The sequence below is a fragment of the Gambusia affinis genome, linkage group LG10 (genome assembly GCF_019740435.1).
Source record: "Gambusia affinis linkage group LG10, SWU_Gaff_1.0, whole genome shotgun sequence".
Taxonomy (NCBI): Eukaryota; Metazoa; Chordata; class Actinopteri; order Cyprinodontiformes; family Poeciliidae; genus Gambusia; species Gambusia affinis.
Genome location: NC_057877.1, coordinates 11,417,960 through 11,433,265, shown reverse-complemented (window position 1 = coordinate 11,433,265; position 15,306 = coordinate 11,417,960). Strand labels below are relative to the sequence as shown.

General features: G+C 41.6%; 1 protein-coding gene across 6 annotated transcripts in view; it reads right to left on the bottom strand.

The window, feature by feature from the left end:
* zgc:92140 (uncharacterized protein LOC447854 homolog) overlaps nucleotides 1-13,075 on the bottom strand; it is a 32,993-nt gene extending 19,918 nt beyond the window's left edge. For 2 of the 6 annotated variants that reach the window (XM_044128668.1, XM_044128665.1), the window contains exon 1: nucleotides 7,533-7,570. The gene's annotated coding sequence lies outside the window, so the exon portion shown is untranslated. Of the gene's footprint in view, nucleotides 1-3,280; nucleotides 3,447-7,532; nucleotides 7,571-12,666 lie in introns of those variants that run through there. The other 4 variants (XM_044128664.1, XM_044128663.1, XM_044128667.1 and 1 more) reach the window with 4 other exon arrangements.
* Between the last annotated feature and the right edge of the window lie 2,231 nt (nucleotides 13,076-15,306).

The window sequence follows — 15,306 nt, the reverse complement described above, 5'->3', positions numbered from 1 at the left end:
CCATAATAAATGGAACATTGACCAGTGCATTTGCTGTCGCTGAATTGTGCCGTACAAATGAGCTTGACTGATTTAGAAAATAACAATTACTTTTGTCATCGTAACTGACTCAAACGAGAAAAAGTTTTGTTTGTTTTAATGTCAAATTACTGAGCATTCCTGTAATCATTTTAACAACAACAATATTAACATTTTATTTTAATCATCTTGAAAATGTGGTGAAAGCATCTTCCCACCCAGCAGGGGGCCTGACACAAAGCAGTGAGGATCGTTGTCAGTCAAATGCATCACAGACGGACTCCATGTCAGTCACTAAGACATAACGCCGTCATCGTCAGATCCCTTCTGATTGCTGCCAGTGAGAATCTGTGTTGCTCAAACGTAACTGAGACGAAGAGGAGAACGGCTTGACAAGGGTCAAGAAAAGGAAAAGTCCAACACAAATAGAGTGAGAATGGGGGAAAAAACCGAGTGGAGACCTTCAAACGCACCGTCTGCCCCTCCTTCCACCCTCAGAGCGTTTGAAGTCGGACAGGCTCAGTGTTTATTCCTGTGTTCAGGCGGAGCCAACCGGACCCGTCTTATCCAGCTACAAAGTACCAGGTGTATGCGGTGCGGAGAGACGCTGAACCAGCGCTCTGAGACTAACTGAGCTTTAATTTGCTTTAGACGACTCAGTCGAACAGTGGAAGGATTTGCCTTCCTGGTGAACCAACGTTAATCTCTAGAGCCCAAACGGGAGCGCATGTTGATTTCCCGACGGGCCTCCACCGGGGAGACGGAGCCGTAGCAAGGGAGCAACAATCAGGCGGACACCGCTTGTACAGCTGGTTGTTGCACTGTCACCTGTGGTGTTCCTGGGACGCCTCTCACTGCAGCTCCGACTCAGCTTCACACCAATCCTACTGTAGCCATCAGGATGAACTGATGGCTACAGTCAGAGGCACATTGTCATAAATAATCTCATCCGGCGTAATCTGCCCACGCTGAATGAGCAACACAAACGAGGATCCTGCACCAACCAAGACGAGGTGTGTGTGCAGAGTAAAAAAGCTGTGACATGTGGAAGCAGCACGGTGGAGCAGAGGGAGCGCTACGCGCCGAACCGAGGTGGAACAGGAAAGTATACACACCCCTGCTTTCAAATTTTGTGAGATTGAAACTATAAATGTTACCAAAACTTCCAACAAAACAGGTTAAGAGTCCAACACAAAGGAGCATTGAATTATGAAGTGGAAGAAAAAAACGATATGTGGTTTTCAAACTTTTTTTTTTTAAACAAAAGAAGATCTGAAAAGTGTGGAGTGCACTTGTGTCCGGTCCCTCTTTGCCTGCATACATACAAATAAAATCCATGGAAACCAACTGTGCTGGAAGATGGCAGTAGAGTATTTGAAAAAAATGATTGTAATAATGTAGAGAAATATTGCAAATATTGACGGTGACAAACTCACAATTTCATCCCTATGGTAAATGGTAAATAGTAAATGGCTGGTACTTGTTTAGCGCTTTATCAAGTCCAGAGCGCATCATGCTGCATTCAGCCATTAACTTATTCACATGCATATGGTGGAAAGATACTTGATAGTACTTTATGTCAGTTGTAGGGATAAACGACAACAAAAATCCACACAAGTGGCTAAATATACACCAATAAAAAGTGGAATTGTAAATCATGTAACCTAAAAGACACAGAGATTGCATCCATGCAGTCCTTTGCAACTGATATGCTGCACTATGATACAGTAAGATGCATTAAATGAAACCTATATTGAACTTTTTGGCCAAGAATTCAAAGCAAACCCCTCTCATCACCTAGAACATCATTCTCACTATGAAGCAGGGTGGTGGCTGCATCATGACTTGGATTTTCTGCAACTGGGACCAGTAGGCTGGTCAGAATTGAGAGGAAGATGAACCTAGCTACCAGTAAATATGGAGAAATGCAACCCTGGGTGGAATTATGTTAGATGTTGCAAAAGACTGGTAACTGAGGCTGCAATTTACTGCAACAAACAGAATTGCATCATGGTAAATGGTAGATTTTCCAAGCAACTCACTAGACAGGTTAGACGTAAAGTTGTGGAAAATGTGGCTGTGATATTTCAAGCTGAGGATTACAAGTTAAGCCCATCGTCATCAGCAAACCAACATAGCCATCTACTTGAACAGCAAAATACACAATAGCCAACAGGTCCATAGTTTATCAGGAGGGTGTCCATGGATCCACTGTTCAGAAAAGGCAATCTGTTGACAGGGTAACTATTGGTTGTGAAATTTAAAAAGCTATACTTTATGGAAGAGTGGCAAGAAGAAAGCCAAATGCCAAATGCTGTGTGCCAGAAAACTAACAATGAAAAAAACCTCACTCTGAACACAGCATGCCTGCTGTTGAACATGGAGGTGGCAGTATTATGTGGTGAGGAACAAACCAACAGAGGAATATTAGAGGCAGCAACTTGTGAATGACTATACATAAGTACAGCCAGAGCTACAATTTAATGGCTTACATCAAAAACATATTCATGTGTTAAAACGGCCTAGTCAAAGTCCAGCTCAATTGAGAATCTCCGTTCAATCTGACTTAAGTAGAGCTATTCTGCAAACAAGAATGGACCAAAATGTCTGGATGTGCAATCTAATAGACCTGAAGCTGAATCTGCAGCAAACGTTACTACTACTACTACTACTGTTACTGCTACTATATTGCATTAAAAACCCAACAAAGCACATATACAAATGAATGAGTACCTTTTTAAGGCACAGAGGAACTAAAGTAAATCTCATTTGAGCAGAAAAGCAGGAACTCCCTTCAGGAAAACCTCTGGAGGAGATGTATTGAGAAATCTGTGCAGCCCTGCCAGATTTGAAGTTTCAAAGGGTCCTTGGTGTGTGGGCAGCATCTGTTTGAAGGGCTTTGATTTGTGTGTATTGAAGCACCAAATTGTGAATAGGAACTGGGTAAAAATAGATCCGGCAGACGAAGAACTGTTGTTGTGCGGGGATAATGTTAGGCTTTGTGGAGCCGCAAGCTGCTATTACTTGGAGTTAAGGCAAGTAGACGGACTATTACACAGCAGAATACACCTATAAATACATAGAGGGGCTTATAAAAAGGCGAAGGTTGCAAAGTGTCTTACATCACAATTTTTAATACCCAAAGAGCCAGAAAGGCTTCTCCTCAGCCACTGTGAAACCATATTGGCCGAATAAAATACACATTTTTAAACAGAACAGTTTCCTGTTATAGTTTTGCAAGCAGGAAGAGCCAAAGCCTCACCGGTATTAGAATATTCCAGTTCCCAACTTGTTTGCATCCTCCTACGCCATTTTTATTTTATTTTTTCACATGCGCTTAAGCATCTAAAGTACAGCTGGAATTGGTGCGAGTCGGTCCTTCGGCGCTCCACGCACAGGTTCACTCTTCACCACGAGCGTGGCGCCACTCGGTGTTGATTTAACCCACAGGACAGCTGCACCGTGCCACTCAGAGCTCGCCTACACCCGTTAAAATCTAAAGTGTGTCAATGGGGCAGGCTTAGACCAGCGAGCGCGCCAGTCGTCTCCCTTTCCCACACACACATAAACACACACTGAGCCGACATGATCTGATAAACAGGCTTACATGTGACAGGGATAATAAAGATCCTAACTGCATGTAGCTCCAGATGCCTCGCATTCGTGCTTTCCAAAACAAAGCTGCATCTTTCTTCATCTGCGAACGCCACGCATGTCAGACTGCAGTTTTTGCATTGCTTTTATGATAAAGCTCCATTTGCATATAAAATGCAGCTCACTGTGACCTGGTCAGAAATGTTGCACTGTGGCTCTGACTTGTTCTAAATGCATGCTAAGTTGCATGGCATCCTCAACACCACGTAGTAACTCAACCACATAAAATGGAGATGAATTGGCAAACAGAAAAACTTGCCCACGCCTGCAAACTTTGAAACTTACGACGTGACATGCTTCGAGTTCTGAAAAAGAAAAAAATGCCGACTTTACTTTACAAGGGAGTTTGTCAAAGGAGGAACTTGTAGATGAGTGGGGTGGGGCTTCAGGGGAACCTGATGAGGGAGACATACATGCTTGCATAAACATGCACTCTGCTCACAGGCAGAGAGGTGTGAAGGTTTCTCAAACGGTAGGTTGAGCCAGAGGCAAGAGCGATCAGCCTTGGAGCCTGAAAAACTGGCTCGACAGAAGTGAAAGAGTGAACGAGAGAGAGAGAGAGGAGTCACACATGGAGATTTTGCTGAACCAGGACTTGTTTTTAGCTTTTTCTTTTTAACTTCCTTAACATCAAGACCTCAGTGTGATGAGGAAGAAATTACTTTACCTGTGGAGGGAGACACACCTCTGCAGGGAAGGCCTCCGTGTGAAACCCGCCAGTGACACAGCACTGATTATTTCGCAGCTTTATCAAGCCACTCTGTGTCTCTGCACTTCTCTATAATAAACTGAAGTCAACTGGGCGGAGGTGAGCCCTACTGAAAACCAGAAGTTTCCACACCAACAGAGGTTTTAGCCAATTCACATGACATGTCATAAAAAAAGTGACACCCCTGAATAGATGTTTTTCTTTTTTTACAAATTAAATAGTATTGAAGCTATTGTATTAGTTAAAAAAAAATAGGAAAGGTCAGCAGACAAATCAGCAGCTGAATTGTTTATTCTCAGCTTGATTAAACTTTTTTAATATAGTTCTTAAAGAGAGACATTTCTAAATCTTGGTCCTTCAAAACAAATGTGCATTCTGCATTTCCAACATCATTTTCTGAATAAAAACGATGTAAAATTTAATATAGCTTTAATAAGGTCCATATTAAAGCTATGTGGGTTTTTTATTTTTCTTCATTTAGTAGGTCAGTGAGGTTATCACTCCTGAATTGCCTTCTCTTTGTGATTGTCCTCCTCACCTCTGCCCCTAAGCCGTTTAGATAAGTCTGTTTAGTTTCAATGCACCCGAGGTAAAATGAAACACAACTAAATAAAATCACAAGCGTCTGCGGTTGCTTTTTTCCACATCATCATGATGTGGAGGCAAACATGCCCCGGATCACATGACGGGAACAACTCTTAGCGGCATATATCTCGGGTCCTGTGATGACCCGGCGCTAACGTGTGTCACAAGTGGACAGCTTAACAGTAATACAATCTGTCATGAGCGATTTATGAGCAAATAAACAGACTATCACCAGGCCTGCTGATATTCCTGTAAAGTAAAATTCAGTTCCGTTCCTATGGAGTAATTTACACAACTCTTGATAAACTTAGGTATGCAGCCTAAAACGAGTGACATGGGAGAAGTGGAGCAGACCGGAATGATCTATGACTTCACAGAGCTGTGCTCGTCCACTCTGTGGGTTTAACTGGTGGAGCTCCTTTAAACTGCATCTTCATTTTGGCCATAATAAGAGAATGTTTGAAAAGTGAGCCTTTAAAACCAACGAATGTTGCGTCACCTTTTAAGCATGGTGGTAGTAGCATCATGCTGTGGGCTCAGGTAGACCATTTGAAATGTATTCCAAACTCTGCTATACACTATACTAATGATCCCAAAAATAAATGGAAGGTGGTTTTGGAACTGGTTAAGCAAGAGCCCTGAGGTTTTTTTCAATGGCCAACTCAGAATAACAACAACACACACCCATTAGTGGTTCTGGCAACATGCTAAGGATAACATCATGAGGAAAAAGTTGTTTTTGTTGCTTTTTTTGTAAATTGATAAGAATTCAGGCAGCCAATTCATTAAAACCTGTGGTTGTTCAGCTCCAGTGCTCGAGCTTCAATGTCCTGCCAGTTTTAGATACGTCTCTGCTCCAACACAGCCGATTCAAACGGTCCAAATTTCTCCTCAGCATGCCAATGTTCTGCAGAGGCCTGGTAATGAACCATCTTTTATTCAGGTGTGCTGAACCAATGAAAGAACTAAAAAATACCGAATATCAGGCCTTGGATTAGTAATTATACAGAAAATGGGCAGAAAAAAAAGGGAGGGAAAGACATGCTGCAAACGCCCCACAGGTAGGGAACCGAACTCTAGATGCCTGTGTCACGGACTGATAACCTCCAAGCAGTGAGCTCGTTCTGCCGCTACACCCAACATTGCTGTTTATAGAAGGCAGTCATTTCTGGGGGGAAATTCAGAGGGAAAACCGGGTTTTTATGCAGTGTGGTAAATATCTGGTTTTAAATCTATGCATAAAACTAAATTGGCAGTAATAACTGTTTTTAAGTGTAGCAAAAATAACCAAACCCACACTGGCTTTAATTTGGAAGCACAAAACCATCTGCAGTGCTCCCTGATGAAGTGATCACTAACACAGTGTAAACTTTGTGGCAACATCAGCAACAAGTTCTGTCACTGTGTCATCGTTTTGCAGCGGCAAGACCCCCTGATGAAGAGCCGGGTCTGTTGCGCTGCACAATGTCGCCTGCGTCTCTGCGGCTTCGCTCCCTCACCCCTCCGACAGAACAGTACTTCAGCCAACTTCAAGTCCAATACATCATAATATTTACTTTAACCAGGCAGCAAACGCCTCACCTCTAATCTCCTTGCAGTTTGGGCTCTCCATCAGTCTGACAAGCCACACCAACGCAAACACGCAGAACGGGCTGCTCTTAAATGGAATGCTGTTAACTAAACGAATGGCTGCAGATTTTCTTTGCCTCTCAATTTTAAAGATCTTCCCTTCAATTTGTTACGACATTGGAGACATTTTCAAACAAAAACGCTTAGCCAGTTTGGGTTTTAATAGCTTTTAAAATAAATCAAACCACACAATCCCGAAGTTGGCTTCCAACTTGGCCGTGAGGTGAGGGGGCCATTTCAGTTTCATTTTGACATCTGGACAAACTTAGATAAGTTAAAATTTATGATAGTCAGAAATATCTGGACTGGGATGAAACAGAGATGCTTCCAATCACCAATTTGCAATCGATAATAATGATAATGTCTCAAAATCCCAAACAGAAATTTCAAAGCTTCCTTCTAAAATCCACTTAAAGCACCTCGGGAGTCATTATGTGGTGAGAGCTACTGTCGGCAACTCCAAAACCAAAATGATCAGAGCTGAACGAAAGCGAAGTTGTTGGGGCGTCATGTGGCTCGGTGGTAGCCTGAAAGTCTTCCCCTGGTCTCTCTGCCCTACTTCCTCTCCAGCTACTAATGAATAAAGGCCACTTATGCCAAAAACAACAACAAAAAAAACCCCCAAACTTTAAAAAAGTAAAAAGGAAATGTATTTTTTCAGAAGTCATTGAGAGAAATAAAATTAAAACATGAAGAAATCCTAGACGATGAAGACGCAATAATAGCATGAAGAGACATTTTCCTAATATCTCTTCATGACATGCTCAGATTCATGTTTGAGCTTTATATTGACTGCTTTAATATATTTATTTTCTAGTATGAGTGAGTCTGTTCATCGTGGGGTTTTTTCCAAGCGACAGCTGCAAGGCCGACAGAGTGGGCCCGCTCCGGCCCAGCAGCCAACCACGCGAGGTCAACCTTGTTTACGTTTTCTTACCCAGATCCATCTGAATTGCTGACAAACCGGCCCACGAGCTGCAAAAAAAAAAAAAAAAGAGAGAGGATTCCCACATTAATATTCATTAGTAATTACCAAGACTGGAGAAAATAAATATCAACCTGAGCATAACTGGTGGGCAGCGCGCTGCAGGATAAATTGCTTCAATTCCATTATGTTGGCTGATAAAAAAATAAAAATAATTTTAAAAAAAGAGCACACTGAAATGTTCCCTTGTTTCAGCCCTGCGCCGAGGAGCTGCAGAGGGGTCTGTGGCTCACATCTTAAAATGGCTGGTGTCATGGCCACGATGCTACTCTGTCCAAATGCAAACCAGTTCTGCTCCACTTACATCAACAAGGCCCCCTTTAAGAGCCTGCTAACACTGAATAATTGGGTTGGTGTGGCTCATAATGGCAATGTGAGCAACATCCAAAAACTAAACTGTTAACGGTTATTTCATCTTTCTAAATTGGCCTTAGTTATACGAGTGTGCACATGGTTGTTTGTCCTATGTCTATGTTGTCAAATGTTGGACTGGCAATCTGACCGCTGGAAATAGGCACCATCCCAGATTATCCACAACCTTGTAAGGATTATCAGAGGGTTTTAGCGGGTTTTGACACAGAAAAATAAGATGTTTGTTCCAGTATGGTCAATGCTTTTACAAAATATCAGGGAAAATTATTAAATATGAAATTAAAATGTACTGTGGATCAAGGAAATTGCCTTATTAGTCCAAACAGAAGCCAATAAAAGTTACACTGACCATACACTTACAAAGTTAAAAAGGCACAAGCATCCCTCATGTGTGTAAAACTGCTATATATATTTTTTTGATTGTTTGATCAATCAGATGTCTTTCAGTGCGACACAAGGATTCTTGAATTGAAGCAAAAAGTCCATGTAAATCCCATTCACAACCCTTGGACTTATTCCATCCTGTCCCGTTGCAACCAGAAACTTGAATGTATTTCATTCAAATTGTATTTGATAGAGCAACGCAAAGTAGTGTGAAATGGAGGGAAAATCATATACGGTTCTCCATTTTTATTCCCACATATAAACTTCAAGAAGTGTTTCATGCATTTCCATTCAGTAGAACCATCTTTTGCTTTAATTACAGCTCCAAGTCTTTTGTCCAGTCAGGTCTTTATCAGCTTTGCAACGTTAGATAAATTTCTTTCTCTATTCTTCTTTCAAATTAGCTCGACCTTATTTGACTGAGAGAATCTGTCAATTTTTCAACTCTCGACAGATATTCTCAGTTGGATTAAGGTTTGGGCTTTGACTGGGCCATTCTAACACTAGAACACACTTTGATCTAAAGAATTTTATTGTAGCTCTCAATGAATGTTTATTTCTCTATTCTATCTCATATCAACTCTGAACTCTGCTGAAGAAAAGTAGTGGAGTTGAGGTGTTCATGGTGAGAGGTATTTAACCCAGAAAGTTACATTTTGGTGTTATCTGACCAGAGTACCAACTAACACGTCTGCTGGGACTCATCCCCTGTACTGCTTGGGGTACTTTTAATACGCCCTTTCTTCACCAATGATTTTCTTCTTGCTGCTCAACTTGTCTTTTCAACAGATTCTCCCACCTAAGCTGTGGGTCTTCGCTGCACTTTCAAAGACTCTCTGATTAATGTTCTCTTTTCCTGGCCTGTGAGTGTAGGTGGAGTGTGGAATATTGTTTTACAATCTAACCCTGCTTCAAACTTCTCCACAACTTTCTCCACCACCTGTCTGCTGTGTTCCTTGGTCTTTGTGATGCCGATTGTTTCTTTAAATACCTGAACAACAGTCAAGGTTCGTAGTTTAATCATCATTTATTCACCTCTTCAATTCACACAATTATTCCAACTGGCTGAAGGTTTAACACTCCTTAGATTATCACAATGTGGGCTCGCAGACATCCCTCTGGGTCCTTTTTATTCACAACAAAGAGAAAAAAAGATCCTCTTACTTTAGAGGGAGAAAATGAGAAGGTTGATTCAAAAGAACCCAAATAAAGATGAACAAAACAAAAGGTTATGCAGCACTCCATCTCCATTTCTTGTTCCAGCTGGGCTCTGAGCAGAAACTGAAGTGTAAACACAGTCCCAGACACACAGACAGATGCTGCAAACACACACGAGCGCACCCCGCGAAAGGCTGCACCGCCGATCCACGCTGACATAAAAGGCGAGGAGTCAGAAAACAGAACCGGCGCAAACACAGCCCACAACCACGCAACAGCCGCATGTCTCCTGCAGCGCGTGCAGACACGTGGAAAACCCATAACACCACTTCACAGAACACAGATGATTGGGACTGCACCCTTGGCGTTTGATGCAGCGACATTTGCTGGTTTGACCGTTACCGAGTCGGCCAGACGACCCAGCAGTCTGGCGCTGCCCTCGGCCAACGCGAACGCACAGGGATCAGGTTGTGCTGGCCTTTTCCTTTCAGCACCGCAATGTAGACTACATCATCTCACCTGACAGCACAGTGGCTGCAAAGCAAACACAAGCCGCATGTGAGAGACGGACGCGGAAACTCCCTCCCAACGCCCACGCAGGGTCGAGAAGACATCCTGGTCGTCAAGGAAACCCTCCACCAAGTTGTTGCGTGAAGACCGCGACGGGGTCGAACGCTCATCTGAGCTGCTTTTCATCAGCTGAGGGTTAAGGGGGCATGGGGCAGATGATGGTGATGATTGAGAGGGTGAGGAAGGAGAGAGGAGGAGGGCTAGGATTAGCTCCTCCTCATGCCTCTGAGACAGGGAGCAACAAAAATATAAAGTGAGGAGGAGTGAGACTTCTGGTGTTTTCTGTACAGTCCCTAGATCAAAAAGCCATATGTGAGCAATAAGCACGCACATAAACAACACGCTGCGCAGCAAAAACGTGAAGGAAGGCAGATGAGGAACAAACCACTAAGCAGGTTTAATAGATCTACAGATTACTGCTGACTGACATTAAACACATTTTAAGTGTCAAAATTTCAGAGGTTTCAACACTCACCTTTTCATAGTCCTCTTTTTTAGACAATTACAGGATGGCTACGGTGGATTTGTGGCAGATATTTCAGCAGTGGTCAAATGTTTGAATGTGGAACCAGCAAAAACCAACGACTGTCGGGAAATGTAGCAAAGGTCGGCTGGACAAGTGGACGAATGGATACTGGGCAGACAGATGGACTGAAGCAAAACAAGTGGATGGATGGATGGATGGATGGACCATTCACTGAAGATTCTTGGGTGATATTATCTATGATGCATTTTATTTCACCTGGGGATGAAGTATTTTTGAAATAAAAAGAATTTCTGCTGTATGTGTCTGAGCAGAGAAACATCTTACATCACAACGGCTTGTCAGTGTACGGCAGCACTTCTTCTATGGTTTCTTGGAATCACAAAGAGAACTGTTGAACTAAGTCAGATGCTGACAAGATGCAAGTAAGATACAAGCTTAAGAAATGTCAAGTTATAATGTGAACTGATAGGTATTCTTGTCTTGTAGTGATGTGTAAGTTTTTTTTTTTTAAACACCCATCTACCTAGTTTATTTAGTGAGATCTGAGAAGCAAATGAATATTTCACCTTATAATTAAGATTGTGCAATGTTAAAGGTACTGTGACGATTGAGATATTATGGGATTCTGAAACTCTGGATAATTTTCATTTGAAATTACACATTTTTGTTGTTCTTTCAGCTTTTATGGAGACTGGCATAATTAGTATTTGTGTATGCCAAAGGGAAATAGCAAGAAAAGGTAAAAGTATAAATGAATATGTTTAAAAAGATGTTCACTTGCATTTTGTACAGCTACTGCAAAACATTTGGGAAGACACTGTTTGGATTTCAAGAAATTTAGACAACAATTGAAGGCAGACTGGAATATCCAGATTTCCTAATCAAAGCTCTTCTACTTTCATTTTGAACGTGAGAAAGCACGCAGTCTGGCCAATATGCACCATCATGACTTTCAAATCCAAACAAGGCTTCAAACAAGGCAGAACATCAGCATCCCCCACATCAGCCAAAAGTCAGCATTAGGCACACCCTACACCATAGTAGTCATTCCACTCAACACCAGAAGGAAGAAGAGAACCCCACTGGTCAGCAGTCAGACAGAAAGTTTGTTCAAACACATTCAAGCTCGGTCAATGGGGTCAAATATCCAGCACAAACACAAAAGTTGAACCAAGTCAAAATGAATGTCAAAAATTGTCAAAAGTCACCTGTCCTTCATGGTGTTAACAAATTGTGCTTCTACATGTCATTGACCTAAATACACCTAAAGCATAAATGTTTTTCAGTGTAATTTGGGGGGGTGTGGGGGAAGTACATAACTGGATAATATCTTTAATTTGTTGTCGAGTTGTGCTGGAGTGGCTGGTGAGCCTAAATTCCAAACCCAACATGAAATCTGCTTAGGGTTTCATACAACCTTGGAGCAGCTCTGTATAAACAACATAAATGACCAACAAAGACGTGCAGCAGCTCGATATAACACGCCAAAGAGCCGAGGGGGGAGTCGTAAGTCACGAGAGTTTCTGTGCAGGAGCAGCGGCATGCAGACCCGTGAAGCCCCGAGGCTTGAGCAGCTGTGTCCGGGCTGCATCACAGGGAGACACTGGGCGCTTTGTTCCCTCCAGGGCAAGGCAGATCGGCGGGGTAGCGGGGTTCAGCCCGAGTCTGTGTGCGGTTGGACTTCCTCAGTGCATGAACGGCCTGCAGCCTCGCTGGGCACAGGTCTCCCCTCTGTCCGTCCTGAGACAGTCGGCCTCAGAGAGCAGCGGGACAGGGTGGCACAGCCTGGTTGGCTGGATGAGTGGAAATTTTAAACTGCGCCGAGGCAAAGCTGTCCGAGGAAGCCCCCCCGCCCGTCACACAGACGGTCCAAAGCACGTCTCACTTTCGCTTCTTCTCCCGTCGTAATTAAAGCGTGAAAAACAACAACAAAAGCAGCAGTCGCGTTGTCTCAAGGAGCCCAGCAGACAACAAAACGCGAAGCTCCGTGTGCGAGGACGAAGGAGAGCGCCGGATAATCACGGCTCACTCAGGAAACAGCGAGAAATTACCTACAACGTGGCTCTGACTGGGGCATAAATTGCACATTTGGGAGACTATTTGAAAGTAACTCACGTTTGTACTTACTCAGAGGAACCGGTGTGGCTCGGTCCACTGGAGGAACAGCCAGACAGCCGGATCGTACGGTCTTCCGGGGCTGTGTGCCGGGGTGAGAGCGGAGCTATGGAGACTGGGAAGCTGCGAGCTGAGAGGACTGAACGTAAACTGTGGCCTGCGTCATTTCACCAGGATGCCACTAATGCGCGGCGCGCAGCAATGCAGCCATCTTACCCCACCGACTCACTAATCACTGCTGGAGCAGAGCTACTCAGAGCTTCTGAAGTCGGCAGTGACAGGGCTGAGGGTTGGATCACATCTCTTTCAAATGCGAGGGATCCATGACTCCATTTCCAGTCACGTTGGTCAAATTAAATAATTCACATAGTGACAGGAATTAACTGAATATTAAGGAAACTGTAATGTGTGCAATTTGAGGGCTCATGAAGGTTTATTGGTTAACATAAGTAGAACAAAACTTACAACTTGATAAAAAAAAAGAATATAATTGTCTTAATATAGTATGGAGGGCTAAAAGTCCCACAACTCAGTGATTCATAAACTGTTAAAGCAGTAATATGTAACTTTTATTTTTTTTAATGTTTTTACACATTTGTTGAAATTGTTACTATGTCCTGACAGTATAATAATATGAGAAAGATAATAATAATAATAATAATAATAATAATAATAATAATAATAATAATAATAATAATAATAATAATAATAATAATAATAATAATAACAACACAAAAACAGGAAAAAACAAGCTCCTCTGCCTCCTTCTTGTGGTCCGACTGCCACCTGCAGAAATATACTGGTCAAAAACAACTAATCAGGGCCAGGATGAATTTCCTTGGCACTGTCAAGACCTTTCCACAACCTCACCCACAGGACATTCACGTTCAAGACTAACGTATTACTGCTACTGTGCTAATCGAGGAGAAACAACCTAATGTTGCAGAAAAACTGTTTATCCAGCGTCATCAGTGGCCATGCTTACTAGCCTGCGCTTCATGGCAGGCTCTGATGTGGGGGAGGAGCCAGCACTTAGCAGAGAGCAGGGGGAGAGTGTGAGAATTGCGTGGACAAATATGATTGATAATTTAATTAATAAAATACTTAATTTGAAAAGCATCACAAAAACCTTTTCATGCCCCTCCAAAACACACAAAAATAATTAAATTGTGACTTTTTGGTAGCCAGACACATATTTCTTTGAGTTTCTAACATAATTTATTAACTATATATCTTTATTCCCAATTTTAACAAATTAGCAATTCATGAAGGTAACAAATTGACTCAGGTATTAAAATGACTAATGACGCAATTATTAAATGTATTTTTTCTAATAAAATAAACATTTTAATTAAATAATTTTTCAAGTAACCTAAAGTAACCCATTGAAGTAGCAATTACATTATCATTTATTCATTGCACTTTTGGTCCTCTGTGCAACAGGGGTATGTGAAATAATTAGAACTTTGATTAGATTTAGTTTTTGTTGTTATAGATTTTATTGATTACATTTTTAATTCATGACATTTAGTTAATTAGCTGTTTTCATTCCCAGTTTTGACTAATTAATACATTAATAATTTCATTCAGTATTTATAATTGAACTGCGCTCCATACGAAATCCATATACCAGCTATTTGAATCAATGTTTCTGTTTTTAAAGAAACTAATGATTGATTTGTCTTTAAAAAAATCTACATTGATAGTAAAAGGTAGCTGGAGCTCACAAAATAGTCTTTAAAAAAGTGGAAAGAAGGAAAAAAAACCCTGTTTATTCTGCTTCTGCATTTGAGTTGACATCACCAAAACCACAACAGTCAAGCTGATCAGCTGGTGTTTGCAAACAACTTTTGACAGTTTTTGACAGAAAAGTCTGGTTAGCGCCCATCATCTTGACAGTTCAATTCATACTCTTGTTAATAATCTCTAAGATATAAACTCACTTCCTATTTATGTTTATTTCAACAGTATTTTGATGTAAATCTATAGAAATTCACAGAAAGGTAAGATTACAGCAATATTTTTTTTTATTATTATTTAGCATTCATTTTTCAGCAGTCTTTCATAAGACCGTAATGCTATGGAGCATACTGAGAATTTTCCAATTACATGTGTGTCATGTTGAGTCAAGTGATTTGATGTGGGCGTTCGCCCACTGTTTATAGAAACGTATGTCGGAAAGAAGCGATTTGAAAGCCTTCAGCCTTGACTCAAACATTCCCATTATTTTGATGTCAAGATGTGCTCGCTATTATTTCTCGGATTTATGACAGCTTTTTCCACCTACTTGGTTTCAGCCATGCCCTCTCCCTAATGTGTAATTATTCACATTTAAAAGGAATTTTCCAAACAATCTCAAGCAGCAAACTGAGTAAAAGGTTTCACTGAAAAACACAATGAGCTCAAAAGATTAAGACAACTTAGTTTTCGATCTTTATTGAATCCCATCCTGTCAACTCATTGATCTCTGCTTCTTCCAGAGTCCAGAATAAGAATCAGTTCTTCCAGCGCCCTCCAGTGGCGGCCTGTGGTTGCGCTTTAACGCAGAGAGCGTGTTTTGCTCCAATGTGGTCCAGAGAATGTTGTTTCTGTTTGGAGGTATATACTGTATATATACTCCAGAAATGTTTTGGGATCTTT